Genomic DNA, 21,843 nt, shown 5'->3' with positions numbered 1-21,843 from the left:
TTCCAGCCCGCCAGAATGATGCGGCATTCCTAGGTGCCGCTTAAGTTTCAATTAATACCGTTTCAATAACATCACAGAACTTGTCAAATGCGTAGTTTCTCCTTGCTCAGAACTCTTAATTAGGGGCGTTAATCATCGGCGTTAATCATCTTCAGGTATAAAATGGGCAACATTTCTAAATTTCAGTTTGCTCTGGCAGCATAGAGGGGGTAAGATTGGACCTCTCAAATGCGTCAATAATGTATTTCCCTCTCCCGGAGCGGCCACTGTCCCCGCAGGTACCCCTGTTCGGCCGCTCCATCAGGGACAGCGCGGCACGGCCTCGCCCCCAGCGGCGTTGCCGGCTCCCGGCCGCACGGAGCTGAGCTCTCCCGGGAGCCGGAGGGAGCGCAGCGGCTCGGGGCCCCGCAGCAGAGGGCAGCAGAGGAGCGCCGCTCCCTCCCTCCATGTCCTCCTCCTCCTTTTCTTCCCTCTATCCCCTCCATCCCGTCCGTCCGTCTGCCCGCCGCCCCGGCAGCGCGGCTCGGAGCGGCCGGGGGAGTCCGCGGAGCCCCGCACGGATCAGCTCTCCGGGTGTGCCCTGCGCCCCGGGGTGGGACGAGACGGGAGGACAAGGTCTCCTTTCTCCTTCTCCCGGAGAAAGCGTCAGCGAGGTCCGTGGGCTGGATGCTCACAGGGGTATTTTCCAACCTCATAATTTTGTAATCGCCTGTCAGTGAGGGTTTCCAGTCAAATCGGAGGGAAATGAGACCACCATGTCAGCCCACTCTTCAGTCCATTCTGTTAGTCTGAACTTCACACTTAGATCAACATGATTTGAGTGACTTCAGTGGTGGGCTAGTCCGGACAACATTTCTAGGACAAGTTGGAGTGGCTCCAACCTGAAAGAGGGCAGGTTTAGATCGGATATTAGGGAGAAACCCTTTATGGATTTACAGTGTGGTGAGGCAGTGGTGTAGGTTGCCCAGAGCAGTTATGGATGCCCCAGCTCCAGGAGTGTTCAAGGCCAGGCTGGATGGGGCTCTGAGCAGCCTGGTCTAGTAGAATGTGTCCCTGTTCATGAAAGAGGGATTGAAATGATCTATATGACCTTGAAGGTCCATTCCAATCCATACCATTCCAGGATTCTGTGGTTGCCACTTTGACTGTGGGTGCACCTTTGGTTTTAGTTGTGCAAGCGCCAAACTTTTGCTTGGACCTTTCAGATAAGCTGCCCTACCACCTACAAGAGACTACGTTGTATAAGCAATTCTGGTCCACAAAGACTGATAGAGGTTTAGAAGTATTGGAGGCATTCATGCCTTGGCAATGAGAGAAGTGAGAGATTATTGGGAAACAAGGAAAAGATATTAAGGGCTTCAAAAGATTTCTGTTCTTTACACTATAGAAATAAAAAAGGGTTTGTTACACTTTTGTGCCATTTAAAATTTTATTTCCTCTCCATTGAGGACTTGAACTTCAAGGGCTCTTAGGACATTGGTATCATCTCAGCGTCCTTCTTCAAGCTGGTTAAAAACAAACAGCATTAGGAAGAAGCTGCTTGCTGTCTTTTCCAAGAATGCAGACCATATGGGGGCTACCATGCAGTTGGCCAAAGCTCTTCTCTTCTTAATTATATTCTCTTCCACTCTGTCTCCCCACCCTGCTTCCTTTCAATTTTGACAGGCACTTTTCAGTTGACTGGTAATACTATTAAACCTTCTCCAGGATAGCTTGTTTTTCTTCTTCAGTATCTTTCAGTGTCTCTGTCATTATTTTTTATTTTTTTTTAATCGCTCTTGAGGGGGTACCATCTGTTACAAAGAGTTGCTGATAAGCAGGTTCTTATGCTTGAGAAGAGTCATACTTGCTTGGAGGCAAGGTCCAATTCAGTCAGGGCCCTGTTCCCAGTAGTGTTCATTTACAAGTCTTTCTCCTCCTGTTACCCTCTTCAATTTATTTTTTCTTTTTTCTTTGTTTATTTTTTTAACTGTAAATGCAACAGTTTCCATCTGTCCATTCCCTTCATGTCCCAGAAGACGCTTTTTCCACCTCTGTCACATCTGGGCTTCCAGCCAATCCTTTACCAGCCACGGCTGCAAAAAAGTAATTGTACCTCTCTCTGCTAATCATAGTAATGCATGATTCATCACAAAAGCATTGCAGAGAGAAATCAGTCTTGAGAGACCAGGCTGGTACTAGTGTGCTTTAAATCTTTTCAAGATGAGCTAGGGTCTACAAGGTAAGGCAAACTGCCAGCCCACTACACAATTAGGCAAAGGGCAAACAAGGCAGACACTTCTCTCCCTTAACCCAGTTGTTCTTTCACTGCTCTTTCCTTCAGATACAAATCTCTCATCCAGAGTATAAAGCTCTTTTTCAGAATCAGCTTCACAGGAGTAGCTTTAGTAGATGCTATAATGCACTGATTTTGAAGGCAGGACCTGACAGCTATTTAATACTGTTTATCAGAGCCTAACAAAGGTATCTAGTAGAGGAAATGTAGAGAGCAAAATTAATAACTCCGTGCAGACTGGCACGTTGTCTTATGGATAGTCCCTTAAGAACACTGAGCAGTCAGGAGGCTGATTTGCTGGTGTGAAAAATAAGCACTTTCAACTCCTTTTTGCACTTTACATCTGTGCTAGGACATCCATTGAATTATCCTGTGAAAGGCTACCATTTAATAAACTTGGTGATATTTTTCTTGTCACAGATGAGAAATTCCTCAGCAAATATTACACCTGTTTTTCCAGGTAGCATATAGATTGAGCAATACTTTTTTCCTCTAGCTGGATCTCAAACTAAACCTTTTCCCCTGTTCTTTTCCTCTGGTTGTACATGTCTACATTACTTTGCAAGGTTTGCAGAACAGTGTACAGAGAGGCTATTCAAAAAAGACATCCCTGGAGCACAGATATTGTGCTTTGATTACTACTGTCTCCTCTGATTACCTAAAAGGAGGGCAAGTGACCTCAACCCCAAGTGAGAAAATAAACAGGCAAGCAGATGTAGTTCCTGAGTGACAGATGGGGCTGTCTGACAGAGAAAGTTTCAGAATGACAGGCAGGAAAGGTTGAGGGAGTGTTCACACCCTTTAAAGTTCCTCTGGTAGCTAAGCAGCCAGTCATGCCTCTCACCTGAGATATTATCCACTAAGTATTTACAGGCTTGGTGACTGGACTGCACAGAGAGAAAATGCAATTTATATATATTACTATATACATTTACATATCTAAAAGCTTGTTCCTAGCAGACTCCAGATAGCCTCCTCTTCTTCAAGAAAACTATGCTGAGAAGTGTCAGTTGGGCAGCTTCTGTGGAACAGTTATGGTGTTACTGGCACTGCTTTTCAGCACCACTAAAGCTGATCCGGTGGGAAGGGTTGAAGGGTGATTAAGAGGGCAGCAGCTTTTGTTTACTCATAACATCTCCTGGAACTTAGCAAGGAAAGAAAAGGGAAGTTGAATTGCTAGGGGATTTACACAACGGGTCTAAAGCCTGCAGTGTTTGCTGTTCTTCCTTAGGATGATCAATCTCTATGTGTCCTGGTACAGATACACCGCTGAGGCTAACTTGTAGTAGCATTAGTTGCTCTCAGATTTTGTTTCCTTCTTTCAGATAGACTAATCTAATTGAGACTGAAAGATTTAGAGGTATTTGGGGACTTTGTCCAGCAAAATGACAGTACATGTCTCTAGAATTCACAGCATAATGCCTCTCTCCCAGATGAAAGTCAAACAGGCCTAGTAATGCCAGACATGATCATTTAATGCTCTATTTTTTGCCCCCTCCCTTCTTACATTTTTCACCAAAATGAGATTCATATCTCTGTGCTTGACTGTAAGTACTTTAGGGTCTGTTCAAGGGCCATGGCGGATTTCACTAATTGGCATTCTGAAGCCTTTTGATTGGAAATTTTGTAGAATCAAAACTACCCAGGTACCTCCAGAGGCCCCTCTAGGTGATGTCTGAAACAAGCTGCTTGTAAAGCAGGGGGCATTTGTTCCTCCAGCTACTCTAATTTTATTGCTAAAAGAGAACAGTCTGTACAAGGCTGGCAATCAGGATTCATGGAACATGTAAATGTTAAGAGTACTTTCTCCTTCTCCCCACAGCTTAGCTTTGTACTAAAGGGAATCCAGAGTTAAAACTAGCAAGCTGGGATGGTTCATTCTGGTACCTATTCCAGCATTAATGCAGAATAATAAGGTTGAGAATGTTTAGCTAACTCAGCTGTCTGATTGTCTGTACATCCCTAAGTGCTTGATAATTCAAAAAATGCAGGCATAAGTAGATAAATGGGATGCTTTATTATAGACATTATATCCTTGCAGTTCTCCTGTGCCAGCAATTTAAGTCCTCACAACCTTCTCGAAACTCAAGCACCAATTTGAAAGGTACAGTCATTGAGGGAAAAAAAAAAAATACCTGCAAACACAGGCAGACAGATTCTAACACATATACTCTTTTAAGTCCAGGTTCTGTAACAATTAATGGAGTCAAATTAACATTTGTTTTTTTTTAAGTCCTGAAGAGTTTATGAAACTGCAAAAAAATATCATGTAAGTGCAATCTGTTTCTGAAATGGTATAGAGCAGGCTGGAGATAAAACATATGAATTATTTTAGGCCACAGAGTACAGCAGAAGAAAATAGTGAAACAATCCTGTGGCTCACCAGGCAAGACATTGCATTCAGAAGACTTGGGTTTTAATCCTGTTTCTACTACTGGCATGTGTACACACAACCAAACCCCATGGATCCATAGCCTGTAGTGTATATAATGGCTTAGGAATTAGCTTTGAAGAGATCTAGCTCATAGCATTCTATGCCTTTGTTGCCTTATCTATAGAATGGCATCAATAAGGTACACCCATACTTTTAAATCAACCTAAGATAAACAGCCAAATACAAATGATTTTGTATTACTAATGACTAGACAGATGGCATTTGTTTAAGAATCAATTCTATACAAATTGAGAAGAAGATTTATTATGATAATCAACAATATTCTGTCATGAAGATAGATGAAAGATAAACTTTGGAAAGAGGATTGTGTCTTGAAGTGATAACTTTTAGAAATAACATTTGCATCAAATCAGCTGCTATCAAGACACTATGGACAGCAGTAGGCAGAGATTGTGCAGGCTAATACCTATGATTATATTCTTGACTTCATCAGGTCAGGAGACTGTGGATTATTGAGATGATAGGCAAGCTGTTTGACTAACCTGGCAAGGAATTCCTGGGACACCTTGGCTGTGGTGACCTGGCAGCACAAGAAGAGTTAAGTAGGAACAATCCAATAATTTGCTGCACTCTATTCTGCCTGGAAGAATTGTCCTTTTTTGACTGACATGTACAGGAACGTTTGCTGTCTTACCGGAACTTTCATTGTCTTATCAGTGTGCGACAACCAGTGTGGAGAACCACTCCACAGATTCCTCTCAGGCTCTTTTTTCTAGCACAGCTTAATTTCTATTGTAGGTGCATTCCACAACACTTAAAAAGGCTGTGTTTTTAGTTCTTGATGTCTTTACCCTGAGTTTTGTTAACTCTTCTACAAACAGCTTTCTCAGTAGGTGACCCAAGGAAGCAGCATTTGGGAAATGAGTATTGTGTGCTTGGACTGGGTGTGAGGTGTGATTAATACTGTCCTGGGTCACTGGCCATGTCCAGTGCATTAAGTAAAATAAAAAGCAAGTTGCAGTAGCTCCCCACAGTGGTTTACGAGGTTCTCATCCCTGTCCCATGGGAGTGAAGCAGTCTTGTAAAACTGCAAAGGGTGACATTTACCATTAGTCATTTGAGCATGAAGTGAAGTTGAGCCTTAAGTTGAGCTTAGGACTGTAGAGATCAGAAGGTGAATAGTGACTCAGGATAAGAACAGGGCAAGGTCCTGCTCATTGATCATTGCTGTCACTTGTGCCTTGGTTGGGCTGAGTTTAGCCAAGGACTGTATGGGATTCTCCATGTGGTGACTTGCCAGCGTGATGGGAAGTATGGCCATTGATAACTGGCATTTACATTTATTTGCATATATTTACGGTATTGACCTCTCCAAGTTACAGTTTGAAGTCATCAAAGTAAGGGAAGAAATGTTGAGTCCTGAAAGGACCTAAATCTCTCAGGGCCAGTGTTATTGTGGGGGGGAGCCACTTAGAAGGAATGCTGGAATGGAAATGATGGGAGGCACCCAGCTGCTTCAAAGTCTTTGTTAGGTTCCATAAAAGTGGCAGTACTGTCAGAGAAACTGTTTAAAAGGCAGCAATAGAGAAAAGATAATGGCTGCAATTCTGTCCCGCTAGTCTGAGCAAAACTGCCTGAGCCTGCCCTTTCCTCAAAGGCTAAATCTGTTACAACTTGCTTGCTAATTCTGTCCTTGGGTCCCAGGTGGAGAGAAAAGGACAACCTGCTGGGACAGAGGGTAGCCCTCAGATATACCTACTGGAGTTGTTATGTGGAGAAAACATGCTCTTCTCTCATTTGTACAACCTCTCTCACCTAGCGCATGCCTAGCTGCAGATGCCTGCTATTAGCTCTTCTTTAATTGAGAGGAAAAAAATAATCCTGAGACACCCTATGGAACAATGAAAGACCCGTAGCAAAAGAGCATTACACAAGGCACAGTGTGTCATTTATTCACATGTTTTAGATGATGCTGCTTGTGGACATGCATGCAAGTGTGCACATAGATAAATATGGTGCGTCTTCTTTTAGTTTTGTTGCTTAAGTTAGCTGTAGGCTGACATATGATAGAGTTCAGGTTTAAATCTTCCAAGTAAAACACTTTGAAAGCAAACCTATTAAGGCTAATAGAATGAACTTACAATGCCCATGGTTAAGGAGGGGGAAGTGAGACATTCAGTAAATTGTTCACCAAATAGCCTGTCACCTCTTAGTCTGCAGCTGAAGGCCTGCCGATGGATCATTCTATTATCTTTAATAAGCTTAATTTTAAAGTGGTATGCACATCAAATGTAAAATATCTATGTCAGTTTTGTTATCTGTGATCCTGGATCTATCTTAAATATGTTAATAAAGAATATATACAGTCTAAGAAGGTGCGAAAGCAGTATACATACAATGATCACCTAAAAATGCTTAAAATTAAAAAAAAAAAGGAAAAGGTATTTCTGTTCTTTAAGCTACTCCATGCATAAAAAACAGTGAAGTCTTACAAATGTACAAAGCAATTTCTAGAAAATACCTTTAAAGTAGAACAAGCTTACCAAGTCAATTGTTTGGGAGTTTTATACCACTCCATGATATCTATTTACTTGAAACATAAACTCAGATTTTCCAAGCCTCTAATACAAATTAGAACCCTATGAGAATGTTGCTCTACTTGATTTCATTCTTCCCATGGGCACTTTGTCACCTTAGAAATTTCATCCAAAATTCATCTTAAGACCTTTTAAGACAAACTACCACTTGCAGCTGGGCTGCTCATGCATTTGATGAAACATACAGCACATTTTCGCTCCTGCCCAACTCCTGCTTTTCCTAGCCTCCCTTTAAGAAACTGTGCTCAGCTTGCCACAATATTAATCACATTTGCTTGACACCATTTCATAGAATCATAGAATGGTTTGTGTCAGAAGGGACTCCAAAAATCACCTAGTTCCAAGCTCCCTGCCATTTCAGATTTTTTAATTCCAGCACCCATTACTAAAGATCATTAAAGCAACATTATTATTTACTTGTCAAGGCTCTGCCTTGATGAACCATAAAGGACAGACAGAAGGTTGACAGCACAGCTGGGGAAAGGGAGATATGGGTAAAGTAACTGGCACAAAGCTCAGGGGTATTCTCTCCCTCTATGAAGCAGAAGTCAAATGGGAAGACCAAACCTAACAGTAAGCTATGGCAGCTTGCAACTGCATTAGTACCTAAGGATAATGTAATTTTGGTGAACTTACGTGTTTGTTGATGTTAGCAGATGCTCATTTGTAAACTAAAGTTTATCACATCCAAAGCACTCCTTATGAAAACGTGATGTGGACTTTTGCCTGATAATAAAACAACAACAAGAACAAAAAAAACCCCAAAAAAACAAACAAACAAACAAAAAAAACCCAAAACAAACAAACAAAAAAATCCCACAAACAAAAAATAAAATTAAAAAAAAATCAGATATTTTCCACAGAGTTGCCTCTTACTGATGGAAACTGTCTAGGAATCTGTTTAAAAGAAGAAACCCAGAAAATACTGGATGAACTCTAATTACCTTAACAGGCAGCCTGGCCCCTGATAAGTCACAGGTGTATTAATTACCAAAGTAGAGTAAAGATATGTGTGAAAAAAGGGGTAGGTTGTCTGGCTAGGGAAAACATTGAGGAAAAGGACCTGGAGAAAAAGGACCTTGAGGAGGTAGGGGAGCCTCTTCCATCCTCTCCTCACCTTGAGTATGAAGACCCATCTGGAAATGGAACGTAAGAACCTTTTTCCTCCTCAAGTACAAAGAGCCATTTGGAAATGGAAGGTAAGAACCTTGCCCCTCTACTCTCATTGAGTATGAAGAGCCATTTGAGGGAGATAAGCTGCGACGCAGGCAAGGTTCTTACCTTCCATTTCCAAATGGCTCTTTGTACTCGAGGAGAGGGGCAAGTTTCTTACCGTCTGTTTTCAAATGGCTCTTTGTACTTGAGGGGAGGAGAGAGTAGTCATACTTTCTGCAGTGCCTATGGTAATTGAAAAGCATCTTGTATACTGGAATACAAGCTTGCCATCAGAGCATAATATGCTACCTCAATAGCAAATCAAATTACAGGAATGATGTGGAAATGTTTTAAAATCTCTGTTTTTCAGAAACTCTAGTCATATAATACAAGACAAAGAAACAACCTCAGTGCTATTTTTTTAAGGTTAAAATTATGCTTTAGTCTGTTTTTCAAAGGAAAAGATGCTTTTCAGAATTTCAGAAAGTAAATAAAGGGGCTCTGTATACATGAAATCATGGGGAAAGTTAAGAAAAAGAGCATTTGGTTATCCCTAGGAATTTCTGAATTTACAGCTGAGTTTTTGTTAATATTGAAACAGATTTCTTCCAGTTTCATGATAAAAAACATGATGAAGAAAAGAAAATCAAGACCCACATGTTAAAGACACCAGAGAATCCTCCTGGACCTACTCACTTTCTGAGCTATGCAGTATGGAAAAAATATTTATTAAGTATTTACAATCATTACAATGACTATTTTAGCATTTCAGCCAAGTAAAAGAGAATGGAGTTTGGGGTTGAAGGGCAGAGACCTAGTGAATGAAAGCTTTGACAGGGAATGTCGAAGAAAGGGAAAGACCAATTTATCCTTGAGTAACAACATGGGTAATGTCCCATTTCAGCTAATTAGAGGGTGAGGCACTAAGCTTTGTTTTGCTTCAGCTTGTTAGAATCAGAACAAAAGGCAAGTCTAAATATGTTAGTTCAGTAAAATATTGTTCATCAAATTTACTTTTCTTGCGTTATATTTTTAGTATCAAAATTTTCTTATGAGCAGAAGTTTACATGGTGCTGATTGAGCTAAGAAATAATTTTTACTCCATTTACTGTTTTAGCAGTTCAGTAGTCTACAATGATGTCATTAATACAGAAAAACTGAATTGATGGTGCAGTTACATATTTTGTACAAAATGGACTAATACCAATCCTATTTATTGTTTAGGTGTACCTCTGAGTTCTAAGCTTGGCTGTTTCTGTCTCCCTCATCTCACAGTGATGGTGGGGAGTCACATCAGTAGTATTCTGAAGTCCTTGCTGGGAAGACCTTAACAGTGGAATTTTGTTCCTGGTCAGCCTCAGGTCTTCTTGGGACTAATTTTGTTCATTTTCTCCTCCCAATTTCATTCTTCATCAGCTCCCAGCCAAGCTTTGGAAGTTGCACAATGGGCTCACTTAAGCAAAGGGCTGCTGTTGTGTACACAGGGTCAATGAGTTCTGTCAGTCCTTCGCTGTCCATGAGGTTCACAGCAGAAGCCCATCAGCTTAGGTGGCTGCTGGCAAGCATTAAGCCTGCTACAACAAGCCTAGGCCAATGCAAACCCAGTTAATTCCTGAGACCCTGTGCAGTCAGGTTGACACAAATCTGTAGCCTTTTACTAGTGATTGCAAAAAAGTCGTATTCCCTGTCCTAAAAGAGCCCGAATCATTCTTACTGGGCTACAATTTATGCCATATATAATTGATTAATGTATAAATCAGCCAGGATGAAGATAAGACAGCCATTAAAGACTGGCTGTTTGGAGCTGTTCCCCAAGGTGATATCACAATGGCTGTCATTCACATTATCTCTGCAGTGCAGCAGGTGGGATGCCCAAGAAGTCTGTCTCTTGTTTGTCTGTAACTGAATTTGATTTTAAAAACAAAGAAAGTATCTCATAATATGCTTTTTTTCCCCTCTTCTGTTGCAAACACAGCTCCTCTTCAGTAACTTCATCTGTGACTCCTGTAGAGGGATGGACATAATAAATACAATGAGCTAACATGAAAAATGAGCAATAGTAATGAGAAGTAAAGTGTAAGTTTAATGAAGTAGGAAATCTGGCTTCATGAGTTGCAGGGTTCACAAGACTGTTTAATGTATAGTACCTCAGGCTGGATAAAAGTTTCCCAGAGCCTTTCCTAGGATGGTTACAAAAATTAAGATCCTCAGTATGATTGAAAATCCCCTTCCTCTGATGAGGGCTCTCAGAGGGCTGCAGTGCGTAAAATCTAGTAAGTAAAGAACTCTTTATAATCATAAATAGGGCACCTTGTACTGGATTACTGTATAATAAACGTGATGCTTGTTTCACTAAACTCTTGGCAGTTAAAAAAAATCAAACCTCCCAATTAATCCACCTCAACCAACAAAAATGGATACAGTAGCTGCCAATCTAGGGGAGCTGCAGCCCTTCACAAAGAGCTCAAATTTCATTGTGCTCATTTCCTACCTTCCAGAGGACAGCACATTATTACTTTTCCTTTTGGATGCCTGATTGACAAGAAAATTCAGGGCGTATGTAGAGCAGTGTCACTAACAGTACCATCCAGCAGGAGCTCTACTGGCTCTGCAGGACCATGAAATTCTTCTTTGCCTATCTAGTGGGAGTTTCAAGACCACTTCCATGTGTTAATCCCTTCAGATAACGTGAATGGGCAACTAGCCACTAAACAATATGAAATTGATTGAAACAGTTAATCTCTTTGCCCAATCTTCTATGCTTTAAACGCTGCCTTTGAAATGAGATGACTAGGACATGATCAGTGGACAGATCTCTGACATAGTCCAGGAACAGAGATGTTTAAATAATATGGAGAAAAGGCTGGAAAGTAGTGTTCAATCCTCCTGAGCACAAAAAAAAAAAAAAAAAAAAAAAAAAGAAGATGGTTGTTTGTGTTTTAAAGATGCATATACCAGGAAGTCTGATCTCCTGGGTGTTTGTCTTCTGAAATGATGGTATTAGAACATTTCCACTCTCCATCCCATCCATTCACTTCAGATCTTTTCAGAGTCAGAAGTGATACTACTATCTAAATCCGCAAAACACCATGTGTTGCTCTTTCCCTCTTCTTGGCTTATAGCCAGCACTCTGATTATTTTGGACAAAGCCCTTCCTACCACCATTACTCCTGAGAGAATAAATTATAATCACTGTTCATTCGTCTCCTACAATTGAAGCTGTGTAAATTGGACCATGGCACCATTCAAATGAAGACAAATTTTGCCAGTTCCCACTTATTATTCATTTCCACAACAACTTCTCATCATAAAGTTGTATCCACATGTTTATGAAAAGTGGGTTTAAACTTGGAATTTTATTAATGTTTACTTAAAAGTGCTAATACCACTGCCAAAGACTATTGGAAAGGAATTAATTCTCGTCCCAATATCTTTTAAAACCTCTTTCTATAGTAAGCAAATCATAAACTGTAATCTAAGCGCAGTGACTATTTAAAACAAGTTCAACTAAGTCAACCCTTAATTTTCAGCACCAAAAAAACAGAATTTAACCCTTTAATTAAACCTGCACTCAAAGTTTGATCTAGAAGAGGATCTGAATAATGCAATAACACTGAAGCTGCCTGTAAGGGTACTCAGCTGGAGATTCAGCTTCTTGTCTGTACTCCAATGAATTGATCAGTTGTTAAGTGATTTAGACAAGATTCTCACTGCTTAGGGGAAAAAAAAGAAGGAAACATCTGTTAAAGCTTCTACATAGAATTTTGGCATAATCATATATATAGTATAAGTAAAGAACTTGTCAGTTTTTTGCTTTATCTCTGTTAATCTTTTGTGTCTAGTCTTCATGCCTAATATTTTATCCCCACTTTTGTCTGCAACCACCAAAGCTCCCTTCTGCTCACCAAGGAGGAGGACAGTCAAATAACCAGTTTCAAAAAGAGCTTTCTATATGTATTTCCATGAGCCAATTCCTTTTTTCCCCTCTTAAAAAGTTAGAACTTACTTATCCAGTGTTTCAAAAACCTAGGGAAATTCTGATGCAATAAAAGGTGGGGCAACTGGCATGTCTGGGAAAGTGAATCCTTTGGAGAAAAATTCAGACAAGTGCTTGAAGGGGAAGGAAGTCAAGAGAGTGCTGTGTAAATCTGCAATGTTCATAGGGAAAGGAGAAAAGTCACAAATTAGTAGTAGATCTAAAATAACTGGAAGTTCCTCAGAGCAGCATTATGAGTCAGAGTTCTTGGTTACCATGAGAATAGTGGTAGCAAGAAAATATAAGGCAATTTGGTATTTTTTTAAAACTGTCAATCTCCTCATCCAAAGCAATCTAAATAGGTTCTACCAAGTCCCCAATGAACTACCTCTCTTCAAAATGCATCTTCCTTGTCTAGAACAGTGAGCACTGAAACTTGTGCTAGGCACCAACAGATCTGGAATGAACAATGATCTTTCAAACTAGTGAATGCTCTAGATTCCAATACTTTGTAAAAACCAATAAATCATTGATACACTATTCACCTATAAACCTATACACTAAAAGAAAGATGCATCTGGAACAACATACAGAGTTACTTTGCTATTTGGTATTAGTTTAAAAAAATAAAAAAAATCCAAAGTATTAAATCAACAAATTAAATCTAAAATAGATAAAAAATAGTATAAATACATGCAGAATAGAGTTATTAGATCTGAAACTCCCTGTTTCTGAGGAATAGAAATCTTACATTTTTCAAAAGGGACAGTGGAACTGCCTAAGAGCAGTCAGACTTCCTCATGAGTATGTTGTCAAAGATTTGGTCCCTCAACATATATTTTCACTGTGATTTTCAGTAGTTCTCATCCCTGACTTAGAATGAGGAGTTCCCTTGTAGTCTTGAAACACTGTCAGCACCTCAGTCTCAAGTATACATCAAGGCAGAGTGTCAATTCTGTTGCAGAGCATAAACGGAGATAGGTGCAAATGGCAAACTATGGCTTGCTAAATAAGCAATGGCTAAATGCTCTCTAAAATGAAGACCTTTCCATACTTCAAAAAATCATCTACTTTAATCACTTCTATTGCTAGAGCAAACTGAAAAGTAAAGTAATACAAGGCTACCACTTCAGAAGATGGAAGTGCTCTGATGGATTTAGCTGGATATTAACAATCACAACACCAGAGCTCTTCTATTCATGTATCTCACTTAAAGCTGTATTTCTCACCTAAAGCCACATAATAATTCTGGGCAAAGCTTCCTACCCCTGTTTGGCAACAATTAAGACCAAACTGCAAAACATTAGGATCAACAACAACAAAACAGCAGACCTCCTCCTCCCACCCAAAAAACACCCCAAATACAAAAAAGGCAAAACCCCAACCAAAACTAAACCAAAGGACATCCCAAAAATTTAAGAAAGCTTAAGTAACACTTTGGAAAAACAAATTTGAAGATGTTGTATTCTGTAAGGATTTGTTATGTTCTGACTAGTCTATGGAGAAATAAGGCCTATAATTATATTAGTGATGACGTTCCATGTTGCATATACGTGAACATTATTTCCTCAAACTCTACCCTTCAAACCTACTTGAGATTTTAAATCTGTGCAACTTGAATAACAGATCTTTGTTATAAGGCGCTATCGAAAGATTTATGCTTTAATACACTTCCAGGCATTTTTCTTCTAAACTGTCCTCAATAAAATTTTTGCAGTATATTTCCTGAGAGAATTTTTTTTATTCCAAGGTGGGAGCAAACACAATATGCCAGCTAACATCACAAGTAGAAAATTTTGTTCCAGCCGGCAATCTGAAATGAGGCACTCTAAAGGAACACAGGGTTTGCACAGGAAGGAGTATGAAGTTGCCTTGTGAAAACTCTTTACTACTTTTTCATACAAATAAAGGTGGCTGTATAGAAAACGTATGCTAGAAAAGCCGGTTTTCCTTCATGTCATGCATCAGTAAAGAGATTTTTAGAAACCAAACAAGCCATAGACCCAGAGCATATTATGAGAGACACCTTTATAGGAAGTGAGTAGTAGCTATACTCATTAGTGTTGTCTTCCTACCTTTGAATTTTTTTCTTTGTTCCTCACAGCACAGACAACAGAGTTCACGAAATCTTTGCCAGTCTACAAAAGCTTGCCAGTTAAAGCCAGCATGGAAATATTATGAAGAGAGGAACAGTTATCATAATGACAGATGGACTGTACATAATAGATAGCAATTTACTTCTTCAAGGGTAATTACAAAAGTTGTTGGAAAATAATCAGGCCCCTATTTGCCAGCCAGGAAGATAGAAGGCAGCTGTACAAATATCAATGTTCATTATGAAGTGCAGCCAAAAATGAGAGCTGGGGATGAACTGGGCATCCTGGAAAAAGATGTCTAAATGCATCATTGCTTCCTGATGAAAGTACTCGAAAGTGGTCACAAGAGTATTTGGAAAAGGAGAGTCAGAGAAAAACTGGCTGGCTATTGATGTGGATGTACCAAGGGGTGTTACAGGGTTTTTTTCTGGGCCCTTTCAGTGTTTGCCCAAGTACCAAGAATGATGAAATGGAAAAGAAGTTTGTTACATTGTCTCATGAGCTCAAGGTGCATGTAACTGCAATGCAGTAAGAGATTGGGACCAGAATTACAAAAAAAACCCCAAAAAACTGAGGCAATTATATGGCAAGAAATAGATTATATTGTTTTCCAGGAACAGTCAAATTCCACCCATAAGATGGCACTTTATGTGCTTGACCATGGGGAAAAAAAGGATATTAAAGTAGATTTTAAAGATGTGAATTAATAGTGATCTCCTATTATGAATAAGAAGACATGGAAATAAAAGTGCTGCCTGGCAGCATAGGGACATATTTTCAGATCGCTCAGAAACTGAGATAGATGCTCTTGAGTGGAAGTTTTTGGGCAGTTTTGAGCATGTTTGTTAATAAAGATGGAGAACAGCTGGGCATAGCAGAAGCCTAGGAAATACATCTGGACAAGAGGGGGTTATAAAGATGAGAGAAAAGGCTTAACACCATAGAGCTAAGAGCATAACTGCTCTAATACATAGCAGGCTGTAGAGCAGAGGAGAAGCATGTCCTGTTTCTCCTTCTCTACAAAGAATAGGACATGAATGAAACTAAACTACAGCAAGTAAGATTTACAGTAGCTGTTAGGAGAGCAAATAGTGATGGTTAAACAGCATAATACACTTCCAGGCAAGGCTGGGGGTCCTTCACCAGTGGGAGCTTTAAGAACAGGTTATCTCACTGAGAATGGTTTATGTACGACTAATACAGCCATGGGACGTGACAGTTTTTATTTTCCTTGATTCTGTCCTTCTTATGTGCACACACATACCATGCATCCTATGCATATTCATGTTTGAAAAACTAATTAACTTCATCAAATTTGATCAAATTAATTTGATCACAATTCTCCTCTGCTCTTTCAAATCTTCCTGTACCTCTGCTCACTTTCCATATCTCTTGGAACATGTCGTGTTTTTAACTTCGTCTTCTTCATCCCTACTCCCCTTCTTCTTCCTTAAAATGTCATTTTTCTCCTCTGAAAATGTCAGCAACTAGGAAATGACACAAAACTTAAGAGAGTGATAATTTTGACCTGAAAGAATGAAGAGTAGAAACACAGGATGCCAATTTGTTCTATCCTTCAAGTCATATTTTTTAGTGTTCAGTAATGTTTTTAAAAGTAATTTCCAGCTGTGTGTTCCTCTCCTTTCCTGTTCTTTAAGTCAGAGCAACTTCATTGCCCATCACTTCATGACAAGTCTGATCAGAGGCTGCTGCACCCCCACCTGGCAGCTCTCCTGCCAAATAAAACCCTTTTGGTTACTCCACTTCTCTGCACCTCTGCTGTAACTCTGATCATCTTAGGCTCCTACTACAGGCAGGAGAAACATAGAGGCATTTCCAGAGGACAAGTAAGCCTAGCTGTGGCTCAGATCTGCCCTCTGGAAATACCTCTCTCCCCTGACTACAGAGGGCTTGAATTGTGAACTTGCCTCTGGGAAGTACCATACCCTGAAGAAAAATAGACTGAACTGCCCTCAGAAACCTTCTTTCTTTCAAGACAGAAAGTTTTCCCCTAAGGCAGGGACATCCTCACGATGCCAGTTAGTTGGCACATGCCAGGTGCAATGGAAAGAAAGGGGACATCTACATTTCCAAAAAATGTCTGGCCTTATTTACACAGCTCCTACAAATAACATATATACTGAAAAAAGTATAGCCCTCTAATGAAGGCCTTCTGATCAGAAGTTTGTCCTCACAGGTGAAAAGGTCCTAATGTGGGAACTTGAGAGCTGCTGACAGTGAGCATTGTCTGGTAAATAACAGAAACTAAGTGGGGCTGCTGGGCTTTGGAGCATGGAGCCCTGGGAAAGGCCCACAGTGATTCAAAATATTAGCTATCGTCTCAGTAGAGAGCAAGCACTTAATGAAACGGGAACATTTGATAGCCCAATAGACAAATAAATAAGACAGGCAGCTACAGATTACACAAGTTTCTGGTGACATGATTAATTATGAGAGCACAGCTCATCTGGATAAGGACATTACTTGAATATCTTTGTTTGTCTTTGTAATTTATAGTGTCTGCATTATAAAACAGGATTCTCAACAGCACATACTACCAGGATTTTTTTTGCTTCCTTTTTATTTTTTTGGCAGAGCTGTATCAGACAAAAAATTGCGACTGTGAATTATTTTTTCTCTACAAGAAGATGATCCTTTAGTTATTCAGATTCTTTTTCCTTGATGACTGAGTTGAAAAGTTTAGCTTTTTGGATGAAAAACATGTATGTAAAGTTAGAATTTCTCATTGTTGCCGTGTTTCTGAATGACACTTTTCATACCCAAACAATAAATAATTCTTGGGGCTATATATAAATATATAATTTTTTTTTCTATATTGAAAGAAAACTGGAAGCACATTCAGCAGGATATTTCCATTTCTCATGAAGCACCACATGTTCAATCTACACTGGTATGAAAACTTTCTGAAAATTTCTGATCTGCTGTTGCACTACCATTTATGATGGCTGCAAAATAAGCATGGTAGGGGGATTTTATGACTATCACCTTCACTACTCTTAAGAGTAATTGGGGCAATAGGCTGATTTCAAATGACAGCAGCCCAAATTATCTGATTTTGTTAAAACTGTTTGCATTGTCTATGCAAACATATGACTATAAACAGTAAAGTTGAGGCAAGAATTATTCAGTTGAACAGGAGCTTTGAAGTTTTATTTAAAAATTCTCTTTGAAATCACCTATAAAAATGAAATCTAATTTTTGAGTCATAAAGTTTTCATGTCATCAATGAAAATTAGGTTGGCACAAAAAGACTTACAAATTAAACTATCAATAATTTTGACAGCTAGAAAAGTGTGAGCTGATCTTTCTTCAAAAGAAATTTAAACCACTCTAATCTCCTCATCTTGTTTCAACTATTGTTTGTGATCTGGCCATCAGTTTTCTTTTGAAGATGTTTGCCTCAATTTGTCATTTTTTTCATGACAAATAATATAAATAAATAAATTTTAGAGCCAAGCCCAACTCCAATCTCTGGCAATGATTACATTTTATGTCCAGAAAAGAAAGCTCTCATGCCATTGAGCGTGACAGATGACACATTGTCATTTCGAATATAACTGGTCTGCCAGCAGAGGAGAATCTGCCCTGCTTTCCTGCACAGTTATGTGCTTGCTAGGCATAATTGGCTCCATGAACTGACAGTTTAGCAGCAGAGTTAATTCTTTTATTTTGTGTGTTTTTCTCATCATTTACAGCAGCTTTGTTGTACCTCTAAATGCCCACAGAACTGTGCTTTCATCCGAAAACACCCCAGCAGCCCAAATTTTTGAAATTTAAAAAAAAAAACTAATGATACAAAAAAAAAAAAAACAAAAAAAAACCCAACAAACAAACAAAAAAACCTGAGGAGAAAAAAAATCTCTTGCAACTCACGTTATTGCCTCCAAAAGTTATTAGGAGCCACTGTACACCTCAGACTCAGATTTACAATGTGATCGCTGATGCTTACTTCTCATGACATCAGATTGCCTCATTTACATCCAGTGGAGAATTCTACTGCCCAAAAACTGCTGCAAGTTCTTAGGAAGTTTTGCATTGGCATTTTGATATACTGTGCTTTGGAAACTGAGTCTTTTGAAGACAGAGAGAAAGAGAGAATTGAGTATTTTATACACATGACACAAATACATAAACACAGATACTTATATACCATGATCCGAAAAAAGAAAGGTCAGCTGCTGATTTCATTTGAACAGAGATGGTTTTTTGCTCTCTGATGACTCAAGATAAAAATACAATGTTTACACGCTGTTTTCAACACTCAGGTTCATGGGTAATTTTTTGTTGTTGTATGACCTGCATTCATTCATGTATTTTGCAGCACTTTTAATACCAGTAATTACCTGGATCTTTTTGTAGCATTTTGTAGCTGTCTTGTTCTTCCAGGGAACTAAAAAGAACATGGATATGATTAGAAATACTCATCTCTTACATTTTCAGTAGATCCTCTTCAGCTGTAGCATTCTCAGCTACAATGTGCAAACACAGAGTTCATGAATTGTGTATTGATATAAATTATTGAAATCACAAATGATTACAGTTGTACCATCCTCTGCTGCAATATTAATAAATGGCATAGCAAGTGCAATGAGAATGTGCATTTCTCCAGCAAGTTCTCTCCTAAGGCAAGGCCAATAAACTGTTCTTCCGTTTCCTATCTGCATCTTTGTTGGTACTCTTTCCAAATTCGAATTAAAATGTAACATACCTGAATAGAACAGCTCTAAAGGTAAATGCGTGGTTTGGAAAGACCTACTTTCAGGTCACTCCTGCTTGAAGTGCTACCCAGGTTGTGCTTCGTTGTCTTTCAAATATTCTTGATGGTCACCAATCCCTGTCTGCTGTTCACATCAAAAACCACACAGATATGAACCTCACCACCCTTTGGAGAATCTAGGGAAACAGGCAATTGCCTGAATAGAATCTGCTGATGATTATTCCTCCAGGGCTGGCTCTCCTGAGTATAGCAATAGTAGGCCAGCAGGAGAACAGTACTGTTGGAATTGTGCCACAGATAAGGTTGGGCAGGTCCTTAATTACCCACGCTTGAAAACGCAGCCAAGTTCTTGCGGAGTTTGCAGCACTTGTTGTGCTTTTATGTTATACTGTCAGTCAGGACCATAAGATAATTTATTTTTTGCTATGCCCAAAGTTAATTGGAAGTTGAAAGCACATATGTGCCTTCTATATGAGATGCTCATGCAGTATGTACTGGATCAGAGGGAGTGCATACTACCAACATTTTAGCTTCAGGGTGTTTCTTTCACAATTCATGCTGCCTGGAGACATGGGGCATGTCAAGACGCAATTGCCCAGTTGGCCAGTGGCTAGTGGAGTCCATGTGGCTACATGAGTTTTCCTTTGAAGTCCTACTAACCTCAGAATGATGATAAAAATAGCTGAAAGTAAGGAAGAATAAATGAGATGTGTACAAAAATGTACTATAAAAATAATAATGACAAAAATATAAAATGCATTCTCTCCTGCTGCCTGTGTAGCTTGTGTGTATGTGCATCACACATTCAAGGTAACTGATGCACTAAAGCTAGTTCAAAGAAGAAGCCTCTTACCCCCCACAAACTGACACTGTGAACCAAGCACAATGGGTTCAAGATGCTCAGCATCAAATCCCACACATCTGCTTGCTTTACAGGTGAGTTATTTGCTTTACCTGTTGAGATAGACAGAACTTTTATTGAACTGACATTTTCTTGAAAACATCATTCTGTGATGGTGTCCTCAATGCAAATAAAGTTAAGAGTTTCCTTTCCAGATAGCAATTTGGATATAAAATACATGTCCAGAATGTGATACGTGTTTTTTCTACCCTGTGTAGCCAGTCAAGATCAATCCTGTACTCTGGTTATAGCCCCTGTGACCGTAGCCTTTTTATAAGTCCATTACCAGTTGGTTAATGGAGATTCAACTTTTGGATTCCCTGTCTTTTAAATGCATTTGGTCTAGGAATTGAGGCCCTTCAAGTCTGGCATCTGAAATGCATTTCCTTGTGTGTATCTGAGCACTGACAGATCTCCAGAAGAAAGATCACATGGTCCAGTTACTTGGGACTTTTAAAGTCAGAGCAGAACCACTGAGGAAAAGAGAAAGTAATCACACCATTTATCTTCAAACACAGATTTAGATGCCCTTCATAGGCAATGGAGAAAAGTAGATATTCTCTAAAAACGAATTTTGCTCCTTTTCTGAATTATCCTCCAGAGAAATACTTGCTTTGCACTGACAACGGAGGGAGTCCAGGGAGAGCAGCTGGCAATCAGCACAGTCAGGTTTGAATATCCCTGTGTGTCAGGGTTAAAGCCAGAACCATGCACAGGACCACTGAAAAGTGACACATGCATAAAGGTCATCTTCTCCCTTTATTGCCCTGTCTCTATCATAAGGTGTCTTTCTTTCCCAAAGCATCTCAAACCATCATACCTCTCCTCATTCCATTTGAGAATCCCCCTCTTTTTCTCTCCTGTCCCCCTCATCCTTTCTTTGATGGGGGAGATTCACTGAAAGTCACTGTCTGACCACTTATCTCACCTTGTTCAAATTTGCTCAGCATGAAACTCTCCAGCACTAGTTCTTTCACTAAAAATAAGGATGCAGCACAATGGTTACACTTCCAGCTGGAAAAAAGACTTCAAACTTGTTCTTTGCTCTCTGAAAATTGTCCACCTTGAACTAAATTTATTAGCAAATCTGAAGTGAATTTTCTCAGTTGTTTTCATTGAAAAATCACAGGGACGAAACAAAAGCCTCTGCAAATTTTTCTACTAAAATGAACCTCTGATGATTTATGTAATGTGTGGCTTTTTTTGCTTCAGTGGAAAGCCTGAAAGTTTGGCTTCATAACTAGCCTGAAAGAATTCACACTGATGTGGTTTACAGGTCTAGCAAGTCACCAGTAAAAAACACTAATCCATTTTCCAATTAAAACTGAGGCAGATAAATAATAGGGCTTTAAAAAATCTGATTTATAAAACAGTAAAATATAGAAGAAATATCATAAGCACCCACTTGCATGAACAACAATCAGAGAGAAAAAGGCAAATGTCTTGATGTGTTAGAACCACTATCTGTTAGATTGTAGTCTCAATACAAAAAGACAACTTTGCAGAGTAGACAAAGCTCAGGTTCAATAACAGCATTTTGTGAAAAATGAGAATAATTTTGAAATTATTTCCCTGCTTCTTATCCTTTGCCTTTAGTAGAAAGAGGTGTCAAATATTACACAACTAACAGAAGTGACACAAATCCTATGAGTTTAAGGGCAAATTATTTCAGTATTTGAACAGTGTGCTTCATAATGAGGACTTTCAGCC

The sequence above is a fragment of the Melospiza georgiana genome, chromosome 1, assembly GCF_028018845.1.
Source record: "Melospiza georgiana isolate bMelGeo1 chromosome 1, bMelGeo1.pri, whole genome shotgun sequence".
Taxonomy (NCBI): domain Eukaryota; kingdom Metazoa; phylum Chordata; class Aves; order Passeriformes; family Passerellidae; genus Melospiza; species Melospiza georgiana.
Note: the sequence above shows the minus strand (reverse complement) of the source record.